The sequence below is a fragment of the Hyla sarda genome, chromosome 4 (genome assembly GCF_029499605.1).
Source record: "Hyla sarda isolate aHylSar1 chromosome 4, aHylSar1.hap1, whole genome shotgun sequence".
NCBI lineage: Eukaryota > Metazoa > Chordata > Amphibia > Anura > Hylidae > Hyla > Hyla sarda.
In genome coordinates this window covers 30,294,887-30,322,116 of record NC_079192.1, presented here as the reverse complement: position 1 = coordinate 30,322,116, position 27,230 = coordinate 30,294,887, and the positions used below count along the sequence as shown (strand labels likewise).

The 27,230-nt window shown below is 44.8% G+C and overlaps 1 protein-coding gene across 7 annotated transcripts in view; it reads left to right on the top strand.

Annotated features, from left to right (window-relative positions):
• Nucleotides 1-27,230, top strand: part of LOC130367694 (surfeit locus protein 4-like) — a 644,664-nt gene that overhangs the window by 140,568 nt on the left and 476,866 nt on the right. For 3 of the 7 annotated variants that reach the window (XM_056570305.1, XM_056570306.1, XM_056570307.1), the window contains one exon: nucleotides 3,004-3,078. The exons of the other annotated variants lie outside the window; for them this stretch is intronic. The gene's annotated coding sequence lies outside the window, so the exon portion shown is untranslated. The remainder of the gene's footprint in view (nucleotides 1-3,003; nucleotides 3,079-27,230) is intronic. 7 annotated transcript variants of the gene reach the window in all.

Sequence of the window (27,230 nt, the reverse complement as noted above, 5' to 3'; positions counted from 1 at the left end):
GAGCGGGGACCCGGAGCGCTCGGCGTAACATCTGCTCTGTACTCTGGCCAGTGATACGAATAGAACATCACTCATTGGCTGGCTGCAACCATCCGGCCAATCCCCACTCTGCGCAGAAAATATGAATGAGTGATGTTCTATTCACATCACTGGCCGGAGTACAGAGCAGAGATGCGAGCGCTGTATAGAGCTGCTCTGCATCTCTGCTATATTATGGACGATCGCAGCGGGCGACATGTCTATTAGTACAGGTACTACTACTCCCATCATTTTTAATCAACTGGTGCCAGAAAGTTAAACAAATTTGTAAATTACTTCTATTAAAAGATCTTAATCCTTCCAGTACTTATTAGCTGCTGAATACTACAGGCAAAATGGTTTTCTTTTTGGGACACAGAGCGCTCTGCTGACATCACGAGCACAGTGCTCTCTGCTGAAATCTCTGTCCATTTTAAAGGGGTATTCCGCCCCTAGACTTTTATCCCCTATCCAAAGGATAGGGGATAAGATGTCAGATCGCCGCGGTGCCGCTGCTGGGGACCCCTGGGATCCGCTGCTGGGGACCCCTGGGATCGGGGCCGGAGCATCGTTACGTCACAGCTCTGCCCCTCGCGATGTCACGGCCCGCCCCTTTCAATACAAGTCTATGAGGGGGGCGTGGCGGTCGTCACGCCCCCTCCCATAGACTTGCATTAAGGGAACTGGCCGTGATGTCACGAGGGGCGGAGCCATGACATCATGCTGCTCCGTCCCCCGTATCGCCCGTCATTACGCACAGAGCGAACTCGCTCTGTGCTGTAATGATAGCGCGGTGCCGCAGCGGGGATCCCGGGGGTCCCCAGCAGCGGGACCGCGGCGATCTGACATTTTATCCCCTATCCTTTGGATAGGGGATAAAATGTCTAGGGGCGGAATACCCCTTTAAGAACTGTCCAGAGTAGGAGAAAATCCCCATAGCAAACAGTTCCTAGAATGGACGGAGATGTCAGCAGAGAGCACTGTGTTCCAAAAAGAAAACCATTTCATCTGTAGTATACAGACCCTAAAAAGTACTGGAAAGATTAAGATTTTTTAATAGAAGTCATTTACAAATCTGTTTAACTTTCTGGCACCAGTTGATGTAAAAAAAAAAGTTTTCCTCGGTACCCCTTTAAGCTGGACCTGCAGCAATCAGGTGAATGCAGAGCCATCTACTGACAGACAACCCCTTTAACCCCTTAAGGACCAAGGACGTACTGGTACGTCCTTGGTCCTGCTCCCCTGATATAACGCGGGGTTACACGGTAACCCCGCATCATATCACGGCGGGCCCGGCGTCATAGTGAAGCCGGGACCCGCCGCTAATAGCGCGCAGCGGCTAAAACCGAAAGCTGCCGGTTAACTCAGTGGGCTGTTCGGGATAGCCGCGGCGAAATCGTGGCATCCCGAACAGCTTACAGGACAGCGGGAGAGCCCCTACCTGCCTCCTCGCTGTCCGATCGCCGAATGACTGCTCAGTGCCTGAGATCCAGGCATGAGCAGTCATGCGGCAGAATCATCGATCACTGGTTTCCTATGAGAATCCAGTGATCAATGATGAAGATCAGTGTGTGCAGTGTTATAGGTCCCTATGGGACCTATAACACTGCAAAAAAAAAAGTGAAAAAAAAGTGAATGAATATCATTTAACCCCTCCCCTATTAAAAGTTTGAATCACCCCCCTTTTCCCATAAAAAAAAACACAGTGTAAATAAAAATAAACATATATGGTATCACCGCGTGCAGAAATGTCCGAATTATAAAAATCTATAATTAATTAAACCGCTCGGTCAATGGCGCGCGCAAAAAAAATTCCAAAGTTCAAAATAGTGCATTTTTGGTCACTTTTTATATAATTTAAAAATGAATAAAAAGCGATCAATAAGTCCTATCAATGCAATGTACCGTTAAAAACTTCAGATAACGGAGCAAAAAATGAGTCCTCATACCGCCCCATACACGGAAAAATAAAAAAGTTATAGGGGTCAGAAGATGACAATTTTAAACGTATTAATTTTCCTGAATGTAGTTATGATTTTTTTCCAGAAGTACGACAAAATCAAACCTATATAAGTAGGGTATCATTTTAATTGTATGGACCTACAGAATAAAGATAAGGTGTCATTTTTACCGAAAAATGTACTACGTAGAAACGGAAGCCCCCAAAAGTTACAAAACGGCGTTTTTTTTCCAATTTTGTCGCACAATGATTTCTTTTCCCGTTTCACCGTAGATTTTTGAGCAAAATGACTGAAGTCATTACAAAGTAGAATTGGTTGCGAAAAAAATAAGCCATCATATGGATTTTTAGGTGCAAAATTGAAAGAGTTATGATTTTTAAAGGCAAGGACCAAAAAACGAAAATGCAAAAACGGAAAAACCCCCGTCCTTAAGGGGTTAAAGCATCACTGTCATTCGTAAAAACTTTTGACATGTTGTTTAGACATGCTGAATGTTTAGATTGCACTGGGTTTCAGTCCTGAGACATCTGCAATTATCAGTTATAACCCTGTGAAGTGTGATAAAAAATTTTTTTCTCCTACGCCTTGGCTGCCAGTAATAAAATCAATTAACCTTGATTTACCTTGCACTGCTCCCCCTGTGCTACTGGAATCTGTCTCCTGTCCTCTGGCCTAGGCCTGGCCTTCTTCCTGGTGCCCGGGCCTGATACATCACACTCCGGAAGAAGACCTGGGCCGAAGGAAGTGAGACCGATTCAAGCGGCAGTGGGGGAGCAGCAGAAGATAAGTCAGAGTTTATTATTTTTATTCTGGCCATCCACCAAACCCAACTCATTCACTCCATTAGTCTGTGGGCTTGAGTAACAGCCGGGGCTTGAGGCTTATGCTGCTGCGCACTTCACTCGGCAGTAACTTGCGATTGCAGGGAGTCTCAGGACTTACAACTGGTGCAATCTAAACTTTTGAAATTCGAGGAAAATCCACAAGAGTCCAGCATCCATCTAAGTCATGTCGTTTATTTCAGCTTAGTGTATAGTGATGTCCGCTGTCTCCCTGACCCTCCGTCCATCTGTTATAAATGTTTGAGGTGCCAGTAGTGGTGAGTGTGGAACTTTCATTTCCTAATTATACTTATGTATAAAATTAGCTGCAGCATTTCGACCCAAGCAACAAGTTTGGGTCTTTTTCGAGCTTGACAAAGACCTAAACTTGTTGCAAGGGTCGAAACATTGCGGCTATTTTTGTACATTATTCTGAATGAAAAACAGAGGATTCTGCTCAGCAAATACACTGTTAAAAAAATAAAGGGAACACTTAAACAACACAATGTAACTCCAAGTCAATCACACTTCTGTGAAATCACACTGTCCACTCAGGAAGCAACACTGATTGACAATCAATTTCACATGCTGTTGTGCAAATGTAACAGACAACAGGTGGAAATTATAGGCAATTAGCAAGACACCCCCAATAAAGGAGTGGTTCTGCAGGTGGTGACCACAGACCAATTCTCAGTTCCTATGCTTCCTGGCTGAAGTTTTGGTTACTTTTGAATGATGGCGGTGCTTTCACTCTAGTGGTAGCATGAGACGGAGTCTACAACCCACACAAGTGGCTCAGGTAGTGCAGCTCATCCAGGATGGCACAACAATGCAAGCTGTGTCAAGAAGGTTTGCTGTGTCTGTCAGCGTAGTGTTCAGAGCATGGAGGCTCTATCAGGAGACAGGCCAGTATATCAGAAGATGTGGAGGAGGCCGTAGGAGGGCAACATCCCAGCAGCAGGACCGCTATCTCCGCCTTTGTGCAAGGAGGAGCAGGAGGAGCACTGCCAGAGCCCTGCAAAATTACCTCCAGCAAGCCACAAATGTGCATGTGTCCATTCAAATGGGTGGTATGAGGGCCTGACGTACAAAGGTGGGGGTTGTACTTACAGCCCAACACCGTGCAGCACATTTAGCATTTGCCAGCGAAAACCAAGATTGGCAAATTCGCTACTGGCACCCTGTGCTTTTCACAGATGAAAGCAGGTTCACACTGAGCACATGTGACAGACGTGACAGACTCTGGAGATGCAGTGGAGAACGTTCTGCTGCCTGCAACATCCTCCAGCATGACCGGTTTGGCGTTGGGTCAGTAATGGCGTGGGGTGGCATTTCTTTGGGGCGGCACAGCCCTCCATGTGCTTGCCAGAGGTAGCCTGACTGCCATTAGGTACCAAGATGAGATCCTCAGACCCCTTGTGAGACCATATGCTGGTGCGGTTGGCCCTGAGTTCCTAATGCAACACAATACTAGACCTCATGTGGCTGGAGTGTGTCAGCAGTTCCTGCAAGAAGAAGGCATTGATGCTATGGACTGGCCCGCCCGTTCCCCAGACCTGAATCTGATTGAGCACATCTGGGACATCATGACTCGCTCCATCCACCAACGCCACATTGCACCACTCACTGTCCAGGAGTTGGCGGATGCTTTAGTCCAGGTCTGGGAGGACATCCCTCAGGAGACCATCCACCACCTCATCAGGAGCATGCCCAGGCATTGTAGGGAGGTCATACAGGCACGTGGAGGCCACACACACTATTGAGCCTCATTGTGACTTGTTTTAACCCCTTAAGGACCAAGGACGTACCGGTACGTCCTTGGTCCTGCTCTTCTGATATAACGCGGGGTTACACAGTAACCCCGCGTCATATCATGGCGGGCCCGGCGTCATAGTGAAGCCGGGACCCGCCTCTAATAGCGCGCAGCGCCGATCGCGGCGCCGCGCGCTATTAACCCTTTAGCCGTGCGCTCAAAGCTGAGCCGCGCGGCTAAAAGTGAAAGTGAAAGTTCCCGGCTAGCTCAGTCGGGCTGTTCGGGATAGCCGCGGCTAATCGCGGCATCCCGAACAGCTGACAGGACAGCGGGAGGGCCCCTTCCTGCCTCCTCGCTGTCCGATTGCCGAATGACTGCTCAGTGCCTGAGATCCAGGCATGAGCAGTCATCCGGCAGAATCGTTGATCACTGGTTTCTTATGAGAAACCAGTGATCAACATAGAAGATCAGTGTGTGCAGTGTTATAGGTCCCTATGGGACCTATAACACTGCAAAAAAAAGTGAAAAAAAAAAAGTGAATAAAGATCATTTAACTCCTCCCCTATTAAAAGTTTGAATCACCCCCCTTTTCCAATAAAAAAAAAAACACAGTGTAAATAAAAATAAAAATAAACATATGTGGTATCACCGCGTGCGTAAATGTCCGAATTATAAAAATATATCATTAATTAAACCGCTCGGTCAATGGCGTGCGCGCTAAAAAATTCTAAAGTCCAAAATAGTGCATTTTTGGTCACTTTTTATATCATTTAAAGTGATCAATAAGTCCTATCAATGCAAAAATGGTACCGTTAAAAACTTCAGATCACGGCGCAAAAAATTAGCCCTCATACCGCCCCATACACGGAAAAATAAAAAAGTTATAGGGGTCAGAAGATGACAATTTTAAACGTATTAATTTTCCTGCATATAGTTATGATTTTTTCCACAAGTCCGACAAAATCAAACCTATATAAGTAGGGGATCATTTTAATCGTATGGACCTACAGAATAAAGATAAGGTGTCATTTTTATCGAAAAATGTACTACGTAGAAACGGAAGCCCCCAAAAGTTACAAAACAGCGTTTTTTTTTTTCAATTTTGTCGCACAATGATTTTTTTTCCCGCTTCACCGTAGATTTTTGGGCAAAATGACTGACGTCATTACAAAGTAGAATTGGTGGCGCAAAAAATAAGCCATCATATGGATTTTTAGGTGTAAATTTGAAAGAGTTATGATTTTTTAAAGGCAAGGAGCAAAAAACGAAAATGCAAAAACGGAAAAACCTCCGGTCCTTAAGGGGTTAAGGACATTACATAAAGTTGGATCAGCCTGTATTGTGGTTTTCCACTTTGATTTTGAGTGTGACTCCATATCCAGACCTCCATGGGTTGATAAATTTGATTTCCATTGATAATTTTTGTGTGATTTTGTTGTCAGCACATTCAACTATGCAGGGCCGGATCATCATTGGCACTCATGGAGCACCTGCTCAGGGGACATCCCTGCGGGCTGCTCAGTAGCGGATCTAGGGCCCCCGATAGCCCGGCCGTGGCCACTTTTAAACAGTGACCAGCGGCGGCTCCTGTGGGCCCGCCCCAGACTCCTCCTGCTTTTTCTATATTTCTTATTTCCTTACCTGGCCGCACTCGGCAGGCTCAGGTGATGCATCGGGTCATGTGGGCTGTGACGATTGACGTCACGGCTCTTCTGCACAGCGTCAGGGGCGTCACTCATCATTTCCTGCAGGGGACAGTTTTCATCATTACACCCCAGCGCTGCAGGAAATGACGAGTGACGTCCCTGACGCTGTGCAGAAGAGCCGCAGGAGACGTCACTCGTCACAGCCCACAAGACCTGATGCATCACCTGAGCCTGCCGAGCGCGGCCAGGTAAGGAAATAGGAAAAATAGAAAAAGAAGGAAGAGGGGGGAGCAATGATGGGGGACTGATTGGCAGGGGGGGATTGATGAGCGGGGGGGGGGGGGATAATGATGAGCAGGGGGGGTTAATGATGAGCAGGGGGTTTAATGATGAGCTGGGGGGATTAATGATGAGCAGGGGGAGTTAATGATGAGCAGGGGGGGGTTAATGATGAGCAGGGGGGTAATGATGAGCAGGGGGGGTTAATGATGAGCAGGGGGGGGGAAATTATGAGCAGGTGGGGTTAATGATGAGCAGGGGGGGGGTAATGATGAGCAGGGGGGTAATAATGAGCAGGGGTAATGATGAGCAAGGGGGGAATGATGAGCAGGGGGGTTAATGATGAGCAGGGGGTAATGATGAGCAGGGGGGGGTAATGATGAGCAGGGGGGATGATGAGCAGGGTGGGTAATGATGAGCAGGGGGGTAATAATGAGCAGGGGTGGTAGTGATGAGCAGGGAGGGTAATAATGAGCAGGGGGGGGTAATGATGAGCAGGGGGGGTAATGATGAGCAGGGGGGTAATGATGAGTAGGGGGGAGAATGATGAGCAGGCGGGGAATGATGAGCAGGGGGGTAATGATGAGCGGGGGGGGGGTAATGATGAGCAGGGGGGGTAATGATGAGCAGGGGGGGAGAATAATGAGTAGGGGGGATGATGAGTAGGGGGGAGAATGATGAGCAGGAGAAAACATGGGAAAGGAGACGGGGGGGGGGTTTAAATATGGCACAGAGGCTGATAAAAGGGGAGGAAGGGGGGGGGAAACTGAGGATCAAGGGGAATCAAAGTTGGGGGGATGATGAGGCATATAGTTCAGAGCCATAGTCATTTATTTTACATTTATTTTTTTCCCCTCAAATTTTCCTGTCAAAATAAGGGTACGTGTTATATTCCAGTGCGTGTTATACGCAGATAAATACTGTAATCCCCCCCCCCCCATTCAGGCAGGACATCCCTGTGTCCTGAAAGATCTTTTCGGGACACAAGGATGTCCCGGTTACCTTTCTGTGGCCCCGCAATAACTTTAAAAACGCAGGGAGGTAGCGCACGCAGGGACATCACTGACATCCTATGCGTGCGCCCATAGGAGCGGAGCAACGAGGATGCACGCATGGTAAGTTACCTACACGTCATCTTCAGTGCTCCGACCACCGCTCCTCCGGTCCCGGTACCTACTGCTATGGCCCCTAGGCCATTGCAGTAGATCATGACCCCGGACCAGAGGAGCGGTGGTCGGAGCACTGAAGTGGGGCAGTAAACAGACATACAGTTCTCCAGCCATACACTGTATATGACTGGAGGTTGTATGTCTGTGGGGGACACTGCCAACGTAATGTGGGGGGACTACAACCTAATGCGGGGAACTGCAACCTACTGTGGGGGAACTACAACCTAATGTGGGGGAGCTACAACCTAAAGGGGGGGGAGCTACAACCTAATGTGGGGGAACTGGGGGTGGGGTTGGTGGAGAAAAGTGTAGTGGAGAAGGACCAGGAGGGCATGGGGGGCTGAAGTGAGGTTGTTTGGGGGGTGGGGGGTGAGATAAGGTAAGTGTGGGTTTGGTAAAGGGGGCAGAGGAGTGTGAAGGGGACTGAGGGGGGGGGGGGTAGGGGGTGCAGAAAAGTGGAATAGTGGAGAAGGACCAGGAGTGTTGAAGGGGGGGACTTAAAGGGGTACTCCACCCCTAGACATCTTATCCCCTCCTTTGGATAGTGGATAAGATGTCTAGGGGTGGAGTACCCCTTTAAGGACCAGGGGAGGACTAAGGCTAAGTTTCCAGAGAAGGCAAAAGCACAAGAAAAAAATACCAAAAAATTACAATAACACAGGAAAAAGCAGTAGCAGTTTTTCTGTGTTTTTGCAGGTAAAAAAGGGGGAAACCTAGCTTTAGGGGTCTCTGGGATCAGGAGTCTGGAGGAGGACTTAGGGATCTGGGGGGGCAGAGGGGTCTGGGGGAATTAGGGCTCGTCCACACTACTACGAACTTCCGCCAGCAGAATTTTGCTTGTTTTAAATGGGATGCTGCTGCTCTGGGCACTTCACGCAGTTCACCGTACGGGATCATTAACATTTTATTTTAATAGTTCGGACATTTGCGCACGCAGCGATACCAAATATGTCTATTAAATTTATTTTTTTACGCTTTTTGGGGGTAAAAACTGAAGTTTTACTTTTTTATTGGGGGAGGGGATTTTTCACTTTTTTTTTTACTTTAAATTTTACATTTTTCTACATTATTTTTTACACTTGAATAGTTCCCATAGGGGACTATTCATAGCAATACCATGATTGCTAATACTGATCTGTTCTATGTATAGGACATAGAACAGATCAGTGTTATCGGTTATCTTCTGCTCTGGTCTGCTCGATCTCAGACCAGAGCAGAAGACGCCGGGAGCCGGACAGAGGCAGGTGAGGGGACCTCCGTGTGGCGTTCTGAATGATCGGATCCCCGCAGCAGCGCTGCGAACGATCAGATCATTCATTGAAATCGTGTACTGCCGCAGATGCCGGGATCTGTATTGATCCTGGCATCTGAGGGGTTAATGGCGGATGCCCGTGAGATCGCGGGCGTCGGCCATTGCCGGCGGGTCCCTGGCTGCGGTCAGCACCCGGGATCAGCCGCGCATGACACGGGCATCGCTCCGATGCCCGCAGTTATATACAGAACGTAAATGTACGTCCTGGTGCGTTAAGTACCACCGCACCAGGACGTACATTTACGTCGTGCGTCCTTAAGGGGTTAAAGGGGTACTCCGGTGAGAAACTTTTTTTTTTTAAATCAACTGGTGCCAGAAAGTTAAACAGATTTGTAAATTATCATGCAAAAGAAGAGGAGCCAATGTCCGGCACTGCTAGGGTACTATATTCGGATGCAGGATATAATGGCCAACTTGTGTGAGAACTGAATACAGGTGCAGGGTTGTGCTCTGGTTTAAAGTATGCAGCAAATAATCCAAACTTCTCAATCCAAGGATAATGAAGAAAAACCGTCACTCACCCTTCTTCTCTTTAATTTTCTTTCTTTATTGCAAAATACTCACAAGTAAAAACGTAGATGGGGGAGAGGGATCAGCGAGGGGGGGTACACAAACAGGCGACAGACTCTGTTTCACTCGGCTGGCGAGCTTCTTCTGGCCAGAAGAAGCTCGCCAGCCGAGTGAAACAGAGTCTGTCACCTGTTTGTGTACCCCCCCTCGCTGATCCCTCTCCCCCATCTACGTTTTTACTTGTGAGTATTTTGCAATAAAGAAAGAAAATTAAAGAGAAGAAGGGTGAGTGACGGTTTTTCTTCATTATCCTTGGATTGAGAGATTTGTAAATTACTTCTATTAAAAATCTTAATCCTTCCTGTACTTATTAGCTGCTGAATACTACAGTGGAAATTATTTTCCGTTTGAAATACAGAGCTGTCTGCTGACATCATGAGCACAGTGCTCTCTGCTGACATCTCTGTCCATTTTAGGAACTGTCCAGGGTAAAAGGAAATTCCCATAGCAAACATATGCTGTTCTGGACAGTTCATAAAATGGACAGAGATGTCAGCAGAGAGCACTGTGCTCGTGATGTCAGCAGAGAGCTCTGTGTTTCAAAAAGAAAAGAATTTCCGCTGGAGTATTCAGCAGCTAATAAGTACAGGGAGAATTAAGATTTTTTAATAGAAGTAATTTACAAATCTGTTTAACTTTCTGGCACCAGTTTATTTAAAAAAAAAAGTTTTCCACCGGAGTACCCCTTTAAGGCCAATTTGGGCCAATTTTTTTTTTTTTTTTTTAAACAAATTTTATTGAATTTTCATTGTTATAAACAAACATCACACATTGATGGTTAAGTGCGGAATATCGTCGAATAAGAGCCATAAGAACATTCAATAAATTACAAACCAGAAACTGTAAACTCCACACAGCTAATGGATAACCCAAGTGGAAATGCGCGGCAGTATCACAATATTCATTCGCCTCGCTCAAATTAGGCGTGCCATGCTCGTAGTATGCTAGAAGTCAAGGTCAAGAGGTAAGTCGTAATGGACCCAGTGAATCACTCAAAACCCCAAGACAGTACCAGTCTGTCGAGCTAAAGGGCTTAACTATGTCCTCGATTTCAGCTGATGTGTAGTGTGCAACAATAAAATCTTGCCATTTGGCGAAATATTTTGCTGTGTTTGTGCTCATGTGTCGTTCAGTATCAAGCCTATCTATCCCACATAACAGTTTAAGTTGCGATATGACCATGGAGATGGTGGGAACAGAAGGGGAGAGCCAGGCTGCGAAGATACACCTAAGTGCCACTAAGAGGACAATGTGAACTAGTTGGGGTGTTTTGGTGGGGCCTTGGTCGGTCAAGTCAGGTGGTCTAAACTGATGAAACAATAGGGCTCTTGGTGTATGTGGTAGTGACATTTCCCATTTCTCTCTGATATATGATATAATCATTTGCCAATATCTTTCTGTATGGGGGCACGTCCAAACTCCATGCCACATATTCGTCAAAGGGGTAGCACATTTAGGGCAGGCCGTGATACGATCGGGGAAATCCGGGGAAGGCAGTATGTTAAACCCATATAAGGCTTTGTGAGCCATTTTGTAGTAGGTTTCACGCCATCTCTCATTGATAATACATTTACGGATGATATTCCACCCATTCAAGATACATTCCGAAATATCGTCTCCTGGTACCCATGAGGTCCACGCTGAAAAAATAGAAGAGGGTGTAAATTTCAGTAGTACTTTCCTAAGGGATGTGTATATCATGGAGATGGACAATTTACGGGGTTCCGAACCAATAAGATAGTCTAGTTCGTTCTTTGTGGCCTCTTTAAACAGGTTACGCAATCGACTAAAGAAGAAGGAGCATATCTGTTGTATAGGGAATGCATGAGACGGGGGAAGGTTGTGTAGGGAGAGCAGTGTGGTTGGTCGGAGCCATCGTTTCTGAGTAACGTCCATAAAGTGCTTGGCTTTCGTGAGGCCTTTGTCCGACCAAAGGCCAAGCACCCCAGGAGGAAGTCTTGGGGGAAACTCTGGATGTTTCGCCAGTGGTAGATGTTTGGATAAGAGGTAAGGCAGTCCATATAACTTCCTGACCTCTTTCCAAGATGCCACCGTATCCCTCAGCAGTACAGAGCGTTTCACTATGGAGGGGAGTTTAGAGTATGTAGTATGTAAGAGGACTGCTAGGTTCCATGGGGCCGCCAATTCACTCTCTAGACCGTAAAGAGCATGGTAAGAGGATCCATGTATCCAGTCATTAACAAATCGAAAAAGACATGATAGATTGTATCCTCTTACATTGGGAAAATTCAGTCCCCCATCAGACCTATTGAGCATCAGTTTGTTTAGTGCGATTCTGGGCCTCTTCCCCGCCCAGATAAATTTGGTGAATGCTGAGTTTAAGCCTTTCACGTCAGTATGTTTTAACAGAAGTGGTAGGGTTTGCAGGGGGTATAGGAGACGCGCAAAGCTAACCATTTTAATGAGTGCACATCTCCCCATAAAGTTCAGGGGGAGTTTTTCCCATTTACGTAATTCAGCTTTAATCTTGGAGAAGAGGGGAGTATAGTTTAAACTGTGTCGGGCGTTCTCCCTATTTTGATACCTAGGTAGGTGATGGAGGAGTCAGCAATGCGGACTCCCATACCTGATATTTCTGGAAGCCACTGGTGACGGAAAGGACCTAGGGGTAAAAGTTCCGATTTAGACACATTTATTTTGTAACCCGAGAACGCCCCAAATGTTCTCAGATGTTCAAGAATGCGTCCTAGGGAAGCAGTCGGGCCATCAAGGAACAATAAAATATCATCTGCGAACATTGTCAATTTTACTTCATTCTTCCCCACCTTAATGCCAGGATAAATATTTTCAGACAGTAGGGAGAGTGCCAGGGGTTCTAACGCTAAATTAAAGAGTAGGGGAGAGAGTGGGCAACCCTGTCTGGTGCCCTTAAAGAGAGGGAAGGGTGTGGATAGGATACCAGGCGTGTGTATTCTAGCCATGGGGGTTGCATAAATCCCAGAAATGTAATTCCTAAATGACCCTTGAATACCAATCGCATCCAACACCAGTCCCAGCCAATCCCATTTTACATTATCGAATGCTTTTTCAGCATCCAAAGTGAGCAAGGCAGGAGCTTCACCCCTCTGGGGCTGATGCTGTAGGCGATCTAGAACCGCCATAACCGTTCTCAAATTCATGGTAGCTGATCTGTTCCTAATAAAGCCTACTTGATGGGAACCGATTAAAGCTGGCATGAATCGAGAAAGACGGTCAGCTAAAATTTTTGATAGAATCTTGATGTCTTGGTTAATTAGAGATATCGGACGATAGGAACCTGGGTCAGTTAGGTCCTTACCCGGTTTAGGCAAAACTTTTATGTGTGCAAGAGAGGCTTCTGTGGGTAACGATCCCGTAGACATGAATACCTGAAACATATCCCTTAAGACTGGGGCAATCTGCTCTGATAGGGCTTTATAAAATTCGCCTGAATACCCGTCAGGGCCCGGGGCCTTCCCGTTATGGAGATGACCGATAACGCCCTGTATTTCCTCCACCGACACCGGTGCATTAAGAATCTCCCTCTGTTCTTCCGTCAGTGTGGGAAGTTGGACCCGTTTCAAGAAGGCCTCACCCGCCGAAAGGTCAGAGGGAGAGTTTTCATAAAGCGAGCTATAATAGGAGGACAGCAATTTGTTAATGGAGTGAGGGTTTTTGTGCGTGACTCCCGAGGAGTCTTTAAGTGCTGTTATGTGAGGGGTGGGTATCTTTCCCCTAGCTATACGGGCCAGTAGACGTCCCGATTTGTTACCGTGTCTAAAGAGATCTACCTCAAAGTGGGACCTCCCTAGGCGTTCCCTTCTATCCCACCATAATTCAAAATTGGCTCTAGCCGATTTCCATTCCTCCCGGTTCTGAATAGTAGGGTGGGCTACGAAGGTGGCATAGACATCCCTTAGTTGAGCACTGGCTTCATTCAGATTTTTCAGAGAGGTGCGTTTTAGGTGGGCCACGTGTGCCATCAATTTTCCCCTTAATACTGCCTTCCCCGATTCCCAGAACAGAGTTGGGTCTGAGCGGTGTTCCCCATTATATACGGTATATTCTAACCACCAACCCCTAAGTAATTCGAGGAAGGTATCATCCTTGGCCAGCAGTGAGGGGTAACGCCAAAGAATATCTGTCCCTTTGGGGTAGGAGGGCAAGAGCCGTAGACAGAGAGGGGCATGGTCTGACAACGCCAGTTCTCCAATGTCTACTGAGCTAACTTTATGGTAAAGTTCCGGAGATGTCAGTAGATAGTCTATACGAGACCAGGAAGAGTGAGCATTGGAGAAATGGGTGAATTCCCTATCGTCCGGGTGGGACATTCTCCACACATCTAGCAGTCCCAATTGGTCCAAGAAAGGGGGCAATACACAGTCCCTGCTACGTATGGGGATTGCTTGAGATGTCGGGCCCTTTCTGTCCACTAGGGGGTCGAGGACTGTGTTAAAGTCGCCCCCCACTATTTTGTTCGTCGTGTTATCGTCATGAATTCTGTCCGCTAGAGCGTGAAAAAAGGACTTATTTTCCCCATTGGGACCGTATATGTTATAAATGCTAAAGATCTCTCCATTGTGGTCAAGTCGTAAATGTGAGACCCTGCCTTCATCATCAGTGTCGTGTGATATAAGACCAAATGCAAAAGATTTGTGGATCAAGGTGACCACTCCTGCTTTCCCATCCTGGGCCTGAGAACCAAACACCTGCCCCACCCATTGCTGCTGTAACCTAAAAAAATCTGAGCCAGCTAGGTGGGTTTCTTGGAGGAGGACAATGTCCGGGTGGAATCGTTTCAAGTATCGTATAAAAAGTCTTCGTTTTTGGGGGGAGCGAAGACCCTTGACATTCCACGATATTATGTTAGGCATGGTAAATCAAGACAATCTAGACAATCCCTCATGGAGGGCTGTGCAGATATTATATGTGTAAGTAGATATGAAAGGGCACAGCAGCAATGGGGGCATACCAAACATGACCCTGAATAAGTAATACCGTGTAAAGTATCTGTAAGGCAGGATAGGTGCCCGATAATAAACTGGGCAGTAGTTTTCACTAGAGGTTCCGAGCTGTGGGAAAGAACAAACAAAACAAAAACAGTATACAAGCAAATAACAGTTAACCATCCTGTAGAATATCCTAGAAAGTGTTGCTAATTTAGCAACACCTTCCTTTTGGATGATGGACTTCCTTTTTTCGGCCGACATAGGCATCAAAGTAATATCACACATTTCTGGACGCCCATGCTCCCCCCCCTCCCCCCGACCCCTTCTAAGATGGTCGAGTCCCTCAGTCAGGCAGGTGAAAGGCCAACCCTGCCGTGCGGCCGTGCAACATTACAGCACCAAAGCCAGGTTGGAATATGGCAACACTGGAAACCTTCTGTATAACAGCGCCATACAGGCGAGGAAGATAAAAATAAAGAGAAAACCTGGACGTCCGGTTCATCATTCCCGTAGTCCCAGCAGAAGGCTCAAAGGCAAGAAGGTGAAGTCATCAGGAACAAGGAACAAGGAACAGCTGTGGTCAGTCAGGTGAAGATCGCCTGTCGCTGTCATAGCCACGACCTGGAGAGCGATGACGTCTACGTCGGTGTCTTTGGCTTGCGGAGAATTGCGATTCTCTAGGTGCTGAGCGGGAACGATGATTCCTCCTTGGTGACCTTGAACGACGAGTGGGTGTCCGAGCCGGTGGACGGGAAGATGACGTGGAGGAAGAGGACAGCAGCTGGTCTATTGATGAAGATGCTTCCTCTGGAGTCTTGAAAGTGGTAGTAGAGCCGTCAGGATGGAACACCCTCAGGGTGGCTGGATACTGCAGTTGGAATCTATATTTCGCCTGAAATAGCTTAGTGCAAACAGTGCTGAAGGCCCTCCTTCGTTTCGCCACTTCTACCGAGAAGTCCTCAAAAATCAACAGGCGCATTCCATGAATTTCCAGGGGTTGTGTCAGACGGCGGTACGCCCTCAGAATATCAACTTTGTCGTTGTAGTCCAGTAGTCGCAGAATGACTTGACGGGGGCGGGCCTCCGGAGTGGAAGATGGTCGGTTAGGCTGGGGGTGTGAAGATGGGCCAATTCTGTGGGCTCGTTCCACCCTGCAGGGATGAGACAGGCCAAGCGACTTAGGAAGATCTCGCTCACAAAAGCGTTGCAGGTCAAGAGGTGCTACTGTCTCCTTAACCCCCACTATACGTAAATTATTGCGCCTAGAGCGATTTTCTAGGTCTTCCATTTTCTCGCCAATGCGGGTCATCTCTAATTCCATGTCATGTAGGCGTTTAGCTGCAGCCGTGTCGGTATCCTCCAATTGGGAGGTTCTGTGCTCCAATTCTGACAGGCGGCCAGTATGTTCCTGTACTTCTAGTTTTAGGTTTTGGAGAGTTGCTTTTAGGACCTCCTCCACTATATTTCGTACAGTTGGGGTAATACGCAACGCCATTTCATTCGCCAGGTGCTGGTAGTCTATGGAAAAGGCCGGCCCTGAGGAAAGTTGAGGGGTTGCAATAGTAATCCCGGGGAGTGAAGGGCCCACGGTGGCAGTGTGTGGTCCCAAGTGTGGGTCAGCTGGCAGGCTGACTTCCATTGCGGTTACCTCAGAGTTTAATTGCCCCTCCGTTCGTGGTGGCCGTGATGTCTCCCCCGATGCGGCCGCCGCCATTACTGCAGAGTCGGGCTGCGCCATTTCTGGGACTGCAGGTGGTGCCGGTTGTTGGGAGCCGCCATGCGGTGTCGCCCCGTCAGTCCCCGGCGTCCCCACGCGGGTATCATTCATTGGTGGCAGTGTGGGGACTCCCGAAGCGGGTCGCAGCTTCTGTCCCGCTGCCGCCGCCATGACAGGTGCGCTTTGTGGCGTGTGCTGGGGAGGCGCGGGCTGCGATGTACCGGAGGAGCCGCCACGTTGGAGGTACCTGTCCATCCCCTCGGTCTGGCTGAGGTGTCGGGTGGTGTTCGGGGACTTCTGAAGCCCGTTAGTGCAGCGGTACTTAGCTGGTAGGAGTCGGGGGTGGAGGAGCACAAGCGCTCGCCGTCTACATCAGGCCGCGCCGGAACCGGAAGTCCGCCAATTTTATTTTTACGTTTCGTTTTTTCCTCCTTGCCTTCTAAAAATCATAACTCTTTTATATTTTAATCCACAGACTAGTATGAGGGCTTGTTTTTTGCGTGACCAGTTGTTCTTTGTCCTTTGATATCACTCACTTTACCATAAAATGTATAGCGCAACCAAAAAAAATACTATTTGTGTGGGGAAATTGATAAGAAAACCGCAATTTTGCTAAGTTTGGAAGGTTTTGTTTTCATGCAGTACACTTTACGGTAAAATAGACATGTTCTTTATTCTGTGGGTCAATACGATTAACATGATACCCATGATTATATACTTTTCTATTATTATATAGCTTAAAACAATCACAATTTTTTAACCAAATTAGTGCGTTTAAAATCTCTCTATTTTGCTTACCTATAACTTTTTTCATTTTTCCGTATAAGCAACGGAATGAGGGCTAATTTTTTGTGCCATGATCTGTAATTTTTTTTTATACCACGTTTGCATATATAAAACTTTTAATACATTTTTTTAATCAATTTTATTTGGAATAAAATGTTATTAAAAAACAGCAATTTTGGACTTTTTTTTTGTACATTCATGCCGTTCACCGTACGGTATCATTAACATTATATTTAGTTCGGATATTTATGCACTCGGCGATACCAAATATGTTTGTTAAAATAGTTTTTTACACTTTTTGGGGGTAAAATGGGGGAAAACGGACAATTAACATTTTTTATTGGGGGAGGGTATTTTTCAAATTTTTTTTACTTTTATTTTTTACTTTTTTTACTTTTATTTTTACACTTTAATAGTCCCCATAGGGGACTATTTATAGCAATCATTCGATTGCTAATACTGTTCAGTGCTATGCATAGGGCATAGTACTGATCTGTGTTATCGTTCATCTTCTGTTCTGGTCTGCCTGATCGCAGACCAGAGCAGAAAACGCAGAGGAGGCAGGGGAGGGGACCTCCGTCTGCCATTCTGGATGAACGGATCGCTGTGAGCGATCCGATCATCCATTTTAGTGACCCCACTGCCACAGATGCCATGATCTGTATTGATCACGGCATCTGAGGGGTTAATGGCGGACATCCGCGTGATTGCGGATGTTGGCATTATTGACAGGTCCCTGGCTGCTATCAGCAGCCGGGACCTGCCGTGCATGACCCGAGCATCGCTCCGATGCTCGCGGTTATGAATAGGACATAAATGTACATCCTGGTGCGTTAATTACCACCTCATCAGGACATATATTTACGTCCTGTGTCATTAAGGGGTTAAATCTACCAAATCAGTACATACTACTAGGGGAGGGGTAGTTCCTGTGAAATCACCATAGTCATCAGCTAAGGCTGCTTTCACACTATAAAGTTGCTCTGTTTAAAAGATCCGTTATAATGTCCTGTTAGGAAAACCCTTAAAAACGGCCGTTACAAAATCCCATATGGCCGTTACAAAATCCCATTCAAGTCTATGGGATTTTGTCATTAGCCATTATCACCCGTTATAGCCCGTTATGAATAACGGGCGTTATTTGTGACAGTAGAAAAAACCTAACATGCACAAATTTTTCTCTTGTCACAAATAACGTCCGTTATTCATAACGTGCTATAACGGGTGATAATGGCTAATCACAAAATCCCATAGACTTGAATGAGACTTTGTAAGGGTGCATGCACACCACGTTTTTGCAATACAGTTCCTGTATCAGGTTTTTGATGAAAAACGGATTCCTCAAAACCTGACTAAACTGTATTAAGACGTGTGTACAAATTTCAATCTGTATATGGTTAAAAACCGTATACGGTTTGAAAAATGATGTTAAGTCACTGCATACGGTTTCTATACGGTTCCGTACGGTTTTTAACTTGAAACAGTATACGGGAACTGTATAGCAAAAACGTGGTGTGCATGCACCCTAACGGCTGTTTAACAGCCGTTTTTAAAGGTTTTCCTAACGGGACATTATAACGAATCTTAAACCTCTTAACGACGCAGGACGTAAATGTACGTCCTGGTGAGCTGGTACTTAACACACCAGGAAGTACATTTACATCCTATGCATAACGGCGGGCATCAGAGCGATGCTCGGGTCATGCGCGGCAGGTCCCGGCTGCTGATAGCAGCCAGGGACCTGCCGGTAATGGCGGACATCCGCGATCGCGCGGAATTCCGCCATTAACCCCTCAGATGCCGTGATCAATACAGATCACGGCATCTGCAGCATCGCGGTCACTAAAATGGATGATCGCTCGCATCGCTGCCGTGGCGTTCCGATCATCCAGAACGGCAGCCGGAGGTCCCCTCACCTGCCTCCGCTGCCTCCACGGGTCTTCTGCTCTGGTCTGCGATTGAGCAGACCAGAGCAGAAGACAGCCGATAATACTGATCAGTGCTATGTCCTATGCATAGCACTGAACAGTATTAGCAATCGAATGATTGCTATAAATAGTCCCCTATGGGGACTATTAAAGTGTAAAAATAAAATTAAAAAAAAAGTTTAAAAAAATTAAAAAAAAAAACCCTCCCCAATAAAAACGTAAATAGACCCATTTTCTATTTCACCCCCAAAAAGTAAAAAAAACATTTTTTATATACATATTTGGTATCGCCGCGTGCGTAAATATCCGAACTATTAATATAAAATGTTAATGATACCGTACAGTGAATGGCGTGAACATAAAAAAAAAAGCTGCTTTTTTTTATAACATTTTTTTTCAAATAAAAAAATTAAAAAATAAAAATGTATTAAAAGTTTTATATAAGCAAATATTGCATCAATAAAAAGTACAGATCACAGCGCAAAAAATGAGCGCTAATACTGCTGCTTATACGGAAAAATGAAAAAGTTATAGGTCTTCAAATTAGGGGGATTTTAAAAGTACTAATTTGGTTAAAAAGTTTGCGATTTTTTTTATGCGCAACAGTAATAGAAAAGTATGTTATCATGGGTATCATTTTAATCGTATTGACCCAAAGAATAAAGAACACATGTCATTTTTACTGTAAATTGTACGGCGTGAAAACGAAACCTTCCAAAATTTGCTAAATTGCGGTTTTCTTTTTAATTTCCCCACACAAATAGTATTTTTTTGGGTTGCACCATACATTTTATGGTAGTGACATTACAACGGACAACTGATCGCGCAAAAAACAAGCCCTCATACTAGTCTGTGGATGAAAATATAATAAGGCCCAAATGGGCTGAGTCCTTATGGGGTTAAAACGGAGCAACTGTATAGTGTGAAAGCAGCCTAACATGCAAGCTTTACACTCATCCGTCTCATGTATTAGAACTAGTGCTTAGGCAACATGGAGAAGATGCAGTTTGTAACCTGTCCTAGAGATATAAAAGCTGAATTCTGGTTGTTCTCTATGGGTAACAAGTAGCTTTTTTGACCACCCCTGAATGATGTCTAGAGCAAACCAGAATGCCTCTCATTTATGTCAAGTAGGAAAATGAAGCAGTGACCTGTTTGCCATCTATTTCTTTTCCTGGCTCTTGATGGTGACTTAACACATCCATACATTACAGTGGGGATCAAAAGTTTGGGCACTACCAGGTAAAAATTTGTATTAATGTGCATAAAGAAGCCAAGGAAATGGAAAAAATCGCCAAAAGGCACCAAATTACAGATTAGACATTCTTATAATATGTCAACAAAAGTTAGATTTTATTTCCATCATTTACACTTTCAAAATAACAGAAAACAAAAAAATGGCGTCTGCAAAAGTTTGGGCACCCTGCAGAATTTATAGCATGCACTGCCCCCTTTGCAAAGCTGAGACCTGCCAGTGTCATGGATTGTTCTCAATCATCATCTGGGAAGATCAGGTGATGTCAATCTCAAAGGTTTTAAATGCCCAGACTCATCTGACCTTGCCCCAACAATCAGCACCATGGGTTCTTCTAAGCAGTTGTCTAGAAATCTGAAACTGAAAATAGTTGACGCTTACAAAGCTGGATAAGGCTATAAGAAGATAGCAAAACATTTTCAGATGTCAATATCCTCTGTTCGGAATGTAATTAAGAAATGGCAGTCATCAGGAACAGTGGAAGTTAAAGCAAGATCTGGAAGACCAAGAAAAACATCATACAGAACAGCTCGCAGGATTGTGAGAAAAACAATTCAAAGCCCACGTTTGACTGCACAATCCCTCCAGAAAGATCTGGCAGACACTGGAGTTGTGGTACACTATTCCACTATAGAGAGATACTTGTACAAATATGGTTTTCATGGAAGAGTCATCAGAAGAAAACCTCTTCTACATCCTCACCACAAAAATCAGACAGAAATAACAGAAAACTAAAAAATGGCATCTGCAAAAGTTTGAGCACCCTGCAGAGTTAATATCTTGTACTGCCCCCTTTGGCAAGTATCACAGCTTGTAAACGCTTTTTGTAGCCAGCCAAGAGTCTTTCAATTCTTGTTTGAGGTATCTTTGCCCATTCTTCCTTACAAAAGTCTTACAGTTCTTTGAGATTTCTGGGCTGTCTGTCACGCACTGCTCTTTTAAGGTCTATCCATAGATTTTCAATTATGTTGAGGTCAGGAGATTGTGGGAAAAAAGAGCAAGTTTAAAGGGGTTCTCCCTTGTTTATACTGTTTTTTGTTATTATGTTGTGTATAAGTATGTGTTTTTTTATGTGTGTTGTGATTATGTATATATGTATTTTCTTACCTTTTGTGAAGATCCGGAAGCTGGCCCCTTTTTCTTCCAGTGGCTTGCTGTGTACCTCGGCCTCCGCCATGTTGTGTTCGGTAAGTGGGATGTCGGGGGGTGTGTTCTTGCTTCTGTCCTTCCTATCTTCTGACGTCCAAGGCAAATCTTTTCTTCCTGTTTCTTCTGTGGCTCAGCGACGAATCTGCGGCCTCTTCCGGCACATGAGCAGGTAGTTTGTTTGTTTTTTTTACCAATAATTTTTTGGGGTCTAATTGACAAACTGTCTGCGCTTGCACGAAGCTACGCTATTAGTGTAGACCTAACGTACGCTACGCTGTTAGCGTAGCACTTGCGTACTCGCGCATGCACAGACAGTTTGTCAATTAGACAAAAATAACTTTATTGGTAAAAAAAAATAATAAATAACTACCTGCGCATCCGCCGGAAGAGGCCGCAGATTTGTCGCTGAGCCATGGAAGAAACAGGAGGAAAAGATTTGCCTCGGACGTCAGAAGATAGGAAGGACAGAAGCAAGAACATACCCCCCGACATCCCACTTACAGAACACAACATGGCGGAAGCCGAGGTACACAGCAAGCCGCTGGAAGAAAAAGGGGCCAGCTTCCGGATCTTCACAAAAGGTAAGAAAATACATATATACATAATCACAACACACATAAAAAAACACATACTTATACACACATAACACACAAACATAATAACAAAAAACAGTATAAACAAGGGAGAACCCCTTTAAATTCACAAAAAGTTATAGTTAATGACTTCTCTACTGTTAGAATAAAGACCAATGCATGCAGTGCCTCACGTAACCGCAAAACAAACATGTTTAGTGACCAGGAAAAAGCATGCTTTTCATGTGCTTCACTATATGGCACGCAACGCACAATTAGGAGCGGCAATACTTATACTTTCCATAGTGTTGTGTTCTGCTGTTACAGGGAACCCATGGATAACCTAGCCTCTCACTGATAAGTCAATACGTTTTTTGCAGGACTAGAGACACTTGTATAAGTGAAGGGAATGGAGGGTCAATAGTTCAAGACTGAAGCTGTAAACCATTGGAAAAACTGCTGCCATTCAGCTAAGGCTATAAAAACTTGTAAACTCCGATTGTTAGCTTAAACTTTAAACATGACTATGGGATTCTACTAGGGAAATCATGTTTTATATTAAATTCCCCTTCCTGGATCCTCCCACTGCCCTATCTTCAGCAGCAGATCAGCACACAAAAAGGAGAAGGCAGCAGCTTCTGCCCAACTACCTCTCTCTGCTAGAAGAGCTTAGAAGAACTTGGTGGAACAGCTTCTTGGACTCAACTGTAAGTGTTTATAAATACATTCACATATTAATACAGAGGAGTCGGGGAGTCGGAGTCGGAAGTACAAAAAACTGTGGAGTCGGAGTCGGAACATTTATATACCGACCCCACAGCCCTTAGTTTACGCCTATTGATGTAATCCCCGTGGATTTTGAGGTGTGCTTAGAATCATTATCCATGTAGAAGCCATCCTCTCTTTAACTTCACCTTTTTCACAGATGGCATCAAGTTAGCATCCAAAATTTGATGAAATTTTATTGAATCCATTTTACCTTCTACTCGTGAGATGTTCCCTGTGCCACTGGCTGCAAAACAACCCCAAAGCATGATTGATCCACCCCCATGCTTAACAGCTGGACAGAGGTTCTTTCATTAAATTCTGTTCCCCTCCTCCAAACGTACCTTTGCTCATTCCTGCCAAAATGTTCAATTTTAACCTCATCGTCCACAGAACTTGTTTCCAAAATGCATCAGGCTTGTCTATATGTTCATTTGCAAAGTTCAAACGCTGATTTTTGTGGTGAGGAGGTAGAAGAGGTTTTCTTCTGATGACTCTTCCATGAAGACCATTTTTGTACAAGTATCTCTTTATAGTAGAATAGTGTACCACAACTCCAGTGTCTGTCAGATCTTTCTGGAGGGATTGTGCAGTCAAACGTGGGTTTTGAATTGTTTTTCTCACAATCCTGCGAGCTGTTCTGTATGATATTTTCTTGGTCTTCCAGATCTTGCTTTAACTTCCACTGTTCCTGATGACTGCCATTTCTTAATTACATTCCGAACAGAGGATATTGACATCTGAAAACTTTTGCTATCTTCTTATAGCCTTCCCCAGCTTTGTGAGTGTCAACTTTTTTCAGTTTCAGAGTTCTAGACAAATGCTTAGAAGAACCCATGGTGCTGATTGTTGGGGCAAGGTCAGATGAGTCTGGGCATTTAAAACCTTTGAGATTGACATCATCTGGTCTTCCCAGATGATGATTGAGAACAATCCATGACACTGGCAGGTCTCAGCTTTGCAAAGGGAGCAGTGCATGATATAAATTCTGCAGGGTGTTTTCTGTTATTTTGAAAGTGTAAATGATGGAAATAAAATCTAACTTTTGTTGACATATTATAAGAATGTCTAATCTGTAATTTGATGCCTTTTGAAGAGTTTTCCATCTTTCCTTGGTTTCTTTATGCACATTAATACAAATTTTTACCTGGGGTGCCCAAACTTTTGATCCCCACTGTACATGGACAACCTTTCCGCATCAGTAGAACATGTGCAATGCTTCATTACCCTATGATTGAACACATTACTGTGTTACCCCAGATGATTGCAGCTATAAGACTCCCTGTGATCAGTGTATTGTTCGGATACCCTTGTATTGAAAAGACATTGTTAAAAGCAAGAGAATACACAGAATTGAGGGGCACCACAACAAACTGTTGCACTCTGGGGCCTATGCAGAGGGTATCTGTATACGGATTCTCACTGCATATTTCCATTAGGAATAAAGCCTACCAGGTCTGGGCCCTTCTCTTCAGGGCTTCAGAATCAGTCAAATGGGCTGTATTTGTAGTAAGCATTCCCTTAGTCCAAGCACTTTCCAACCCTAGTTCATGTATATACATGCAGTACAGCAAGTAATAGTACAATACAGAGGTTGACATCAGAATAATCGCTCTCTCTCTCACAACAGCCATGTAAAGCAGTTTACTATTTATTTATTTTTTTTCTTTTAAAATGCATCAAAACATATTCATTTTTATTTATATTTTTTTATTTATTTTTTTATTCTAAAATCAAACAGGAAAAATGGCAGGATAAAAAGTAAAGTCATTGGACCAGCTTTGCATTTTCAGGGTCAGGTGTTTTTTTTTTTTTTTTGGCCCCCTTTTTTGTTTTTGATTTTTTTTTTTTTTTTTCCAAAGAGATGTCAACAGCAAAATTGTTCATTGACCAGTGGTGACTTTAACCCTTTCACCTGTCAGAGAAGCTTGCAAGTCATATTTTGTTCATTCCACCTTGCATGGTCCTCTGTTGGTGATTGAGATCAAGTCACTGAACCTCTTCCCTGAACAGTGGCGAGCTGATATCTACTGAATCAATAAAAAATAGAACTTGTAATCTGAAATAGAATTTATATAGAAAATCATCCTGAAGCATTTAATAAAGATTTCATGTAAAGTACTTCTCAGTAATCTGTAACTTTTGCATAAATACAGATTTAAAGGGGAAAGTGGTATATGGTCAGGGGGCATACATAGAGAAAAGATGGCCTCTAGTGCTGATTCTCCCATCTCCCTTCATCCTATTTCTTCTCCCTTTTTGTAGGAGAGAAGGTTGCTAAAGGCTTCTTTCTTTCTTTAGAATCATGCATAGCCACATCACTCAAAGAGAATGATGCTATCTTAATCAAGATCTCTCCTCTCTATGAAACCCAAGTTACAGGGGCTACCCACATGGTATAAACAACTATTACTATATTTTACACAAAATGTTTTTCCATCCAGATCTCCCAAAAGGTCAGATTTTAAGATTTTTCACATACCGTATTTTCTTCTCATGCAAACAGTAGGAAAACAAGTGAGCTGATGGGCAATTGTAAATGACCATACAAATTCACCTTGTATTGTAAAGGGTGTCATCCACTTATAGCTGCTACTTCTGTCTTGTGCACTATGCAAGAGCGGCAAAGTTGTCAGATACCTTTCATGAAATCCAGAGGTGATAATTAGGCCTGGCCCTCAACCCATTCACTTACCCTGAGTTCCTAGGTGCAGGCTTGCAACTTTTGAGACAATACAGCTGATCTCCCGTGGATATCTATGTAAATGTTCCACAACTACAACCATGCCAATTGTAATGGAGTGCTGAGTCCCAAAAACTCCAGTTATTTAAAGCATTGTGCAACTTTTGCAGATAAATGTGACTCCTGTTGTAACATACAGCACTTTCTTCTTTGGTGATCTTGTTGTGTTCTTCACAATCTCTACAAGATTATCTGCCGAATAAACTGATTGGTCGATAGCTGGAGCACTTACTGTTACTTGGTGATGGCATAAGTACATATACATAACCAGAGAACTGAACTTATGCATCCCCATGTGCATATTGTTATACGGTACCTATGGTATAAAGCTGGTTTAGTAGACTGGGTAACATTGGAAGCATGTTATTATACTCATTATCAGAGATAGTTTGGAGGGAAGAGCCCTGCTCATGACAGATCAAGGTTATAAATAATTCTGCATCATTATAGGGTACGTATGTTCAGCACAGAATGTAGGCATACTGTTATGTCAATAACTATCTTCTTATTATAACTATTTCATAACATTACTTGTTGCATCTTGGTTCTCCTCTAAAGACTACAATGGAGAGTAACCAAGCACAAGCAGTTAAAATGTTTTAATCGCTCGGAGTCTGAGTGTTCAGACCCAGACCAAGAACCAATCCAGGAGAGAATAAGTGGCTGTGCTCTCTTCTCCCTGCTCTGTGTCTATGAGACATAGACGGCCTCATAGACTTACATTGTAAGTCCGTCCAGGTCATATTACACTGAGCCGGTAGAGAACATGCTGTGCACTTCTCCTGACTCATTCTTGCGATCAAGACCTCCCCAATTGAAAAAAACTTTTGACATGTCTCTATAACATATAATAATTATTATTTTTTAAATGACAGGTACACTTTGACTGTCTGACGGGAATAATTCAGTTCTCAACAACCATCAGACATTTATTAAATCAATATGCAGTAAATAGTATCTGTAGGAGGTCATCTAATGGATTGAATTCCCTTATTACCGTATATACTCGAGTATAAGCCGACCCGAGTATAAGCCGAGACCCCTAATTTCAACCCAAAATCCCAGGAAAAGTTATTGACTCGAGTATAAGCCTAGGGTGGGAAATACCTCATCCCCCCCTGTCATCATCCAGACCCGTCATTAACATCCTCATCATCATCATCCCCTTGTCATCATCCCACACATCCCCCCTTCATCATCCCCTTATCATCCCACACATCCCCCCTTCATCATCCCCTTGTCATCATCCCACACATCCCCCCTTCATCATCCCCTTATCATCCCGCACATCCCCCCTTCATCATCCCCTTATCATCCCACACATCCCCCCTTCATCATCCCCTTATCATCCCACACATCCCCCCTTCATCATCCCCTTGTAATCATCCCACACCCCCCCCCCTTCATCATCCCCACCCCCCTTCATCATCCCCACACCCCCCCCCTTCATCATCCTCTTCTCATCATTCGCCCTCAGTGGTCTTCAACCTGCGGACCTCCAGAGGTTTCAAAACTACAACTCCCAGCAAGCCCGGGCAGCCATCGGCTGTCCGGGCTTGCTGGGAGTTGTAGTTTTGAAACCTCCGGAGGTCCGCAGGTTGAAGACCACTGCGGCCTTCAACATCATCCAGCCCCCTCTCACCCCCTTTAGTTCTGAGTACTCACCTCCGCTCGGCGCTGGTCCGGTCCTGCAGGGCTGTCCGGTGAGGAGGTGGTCCGGTGAGGAGGTGGTCCGGGCTGCTATCTTCACCGGGGGCGCCTCTTCTCCGCGCTTCCGGCCCGGAATAGAGGCGTTGCCTTGACAATGACGCAGAATTACGTTGGCAATGAACGCACCTCTGCGTCGTTGTCACGGCAA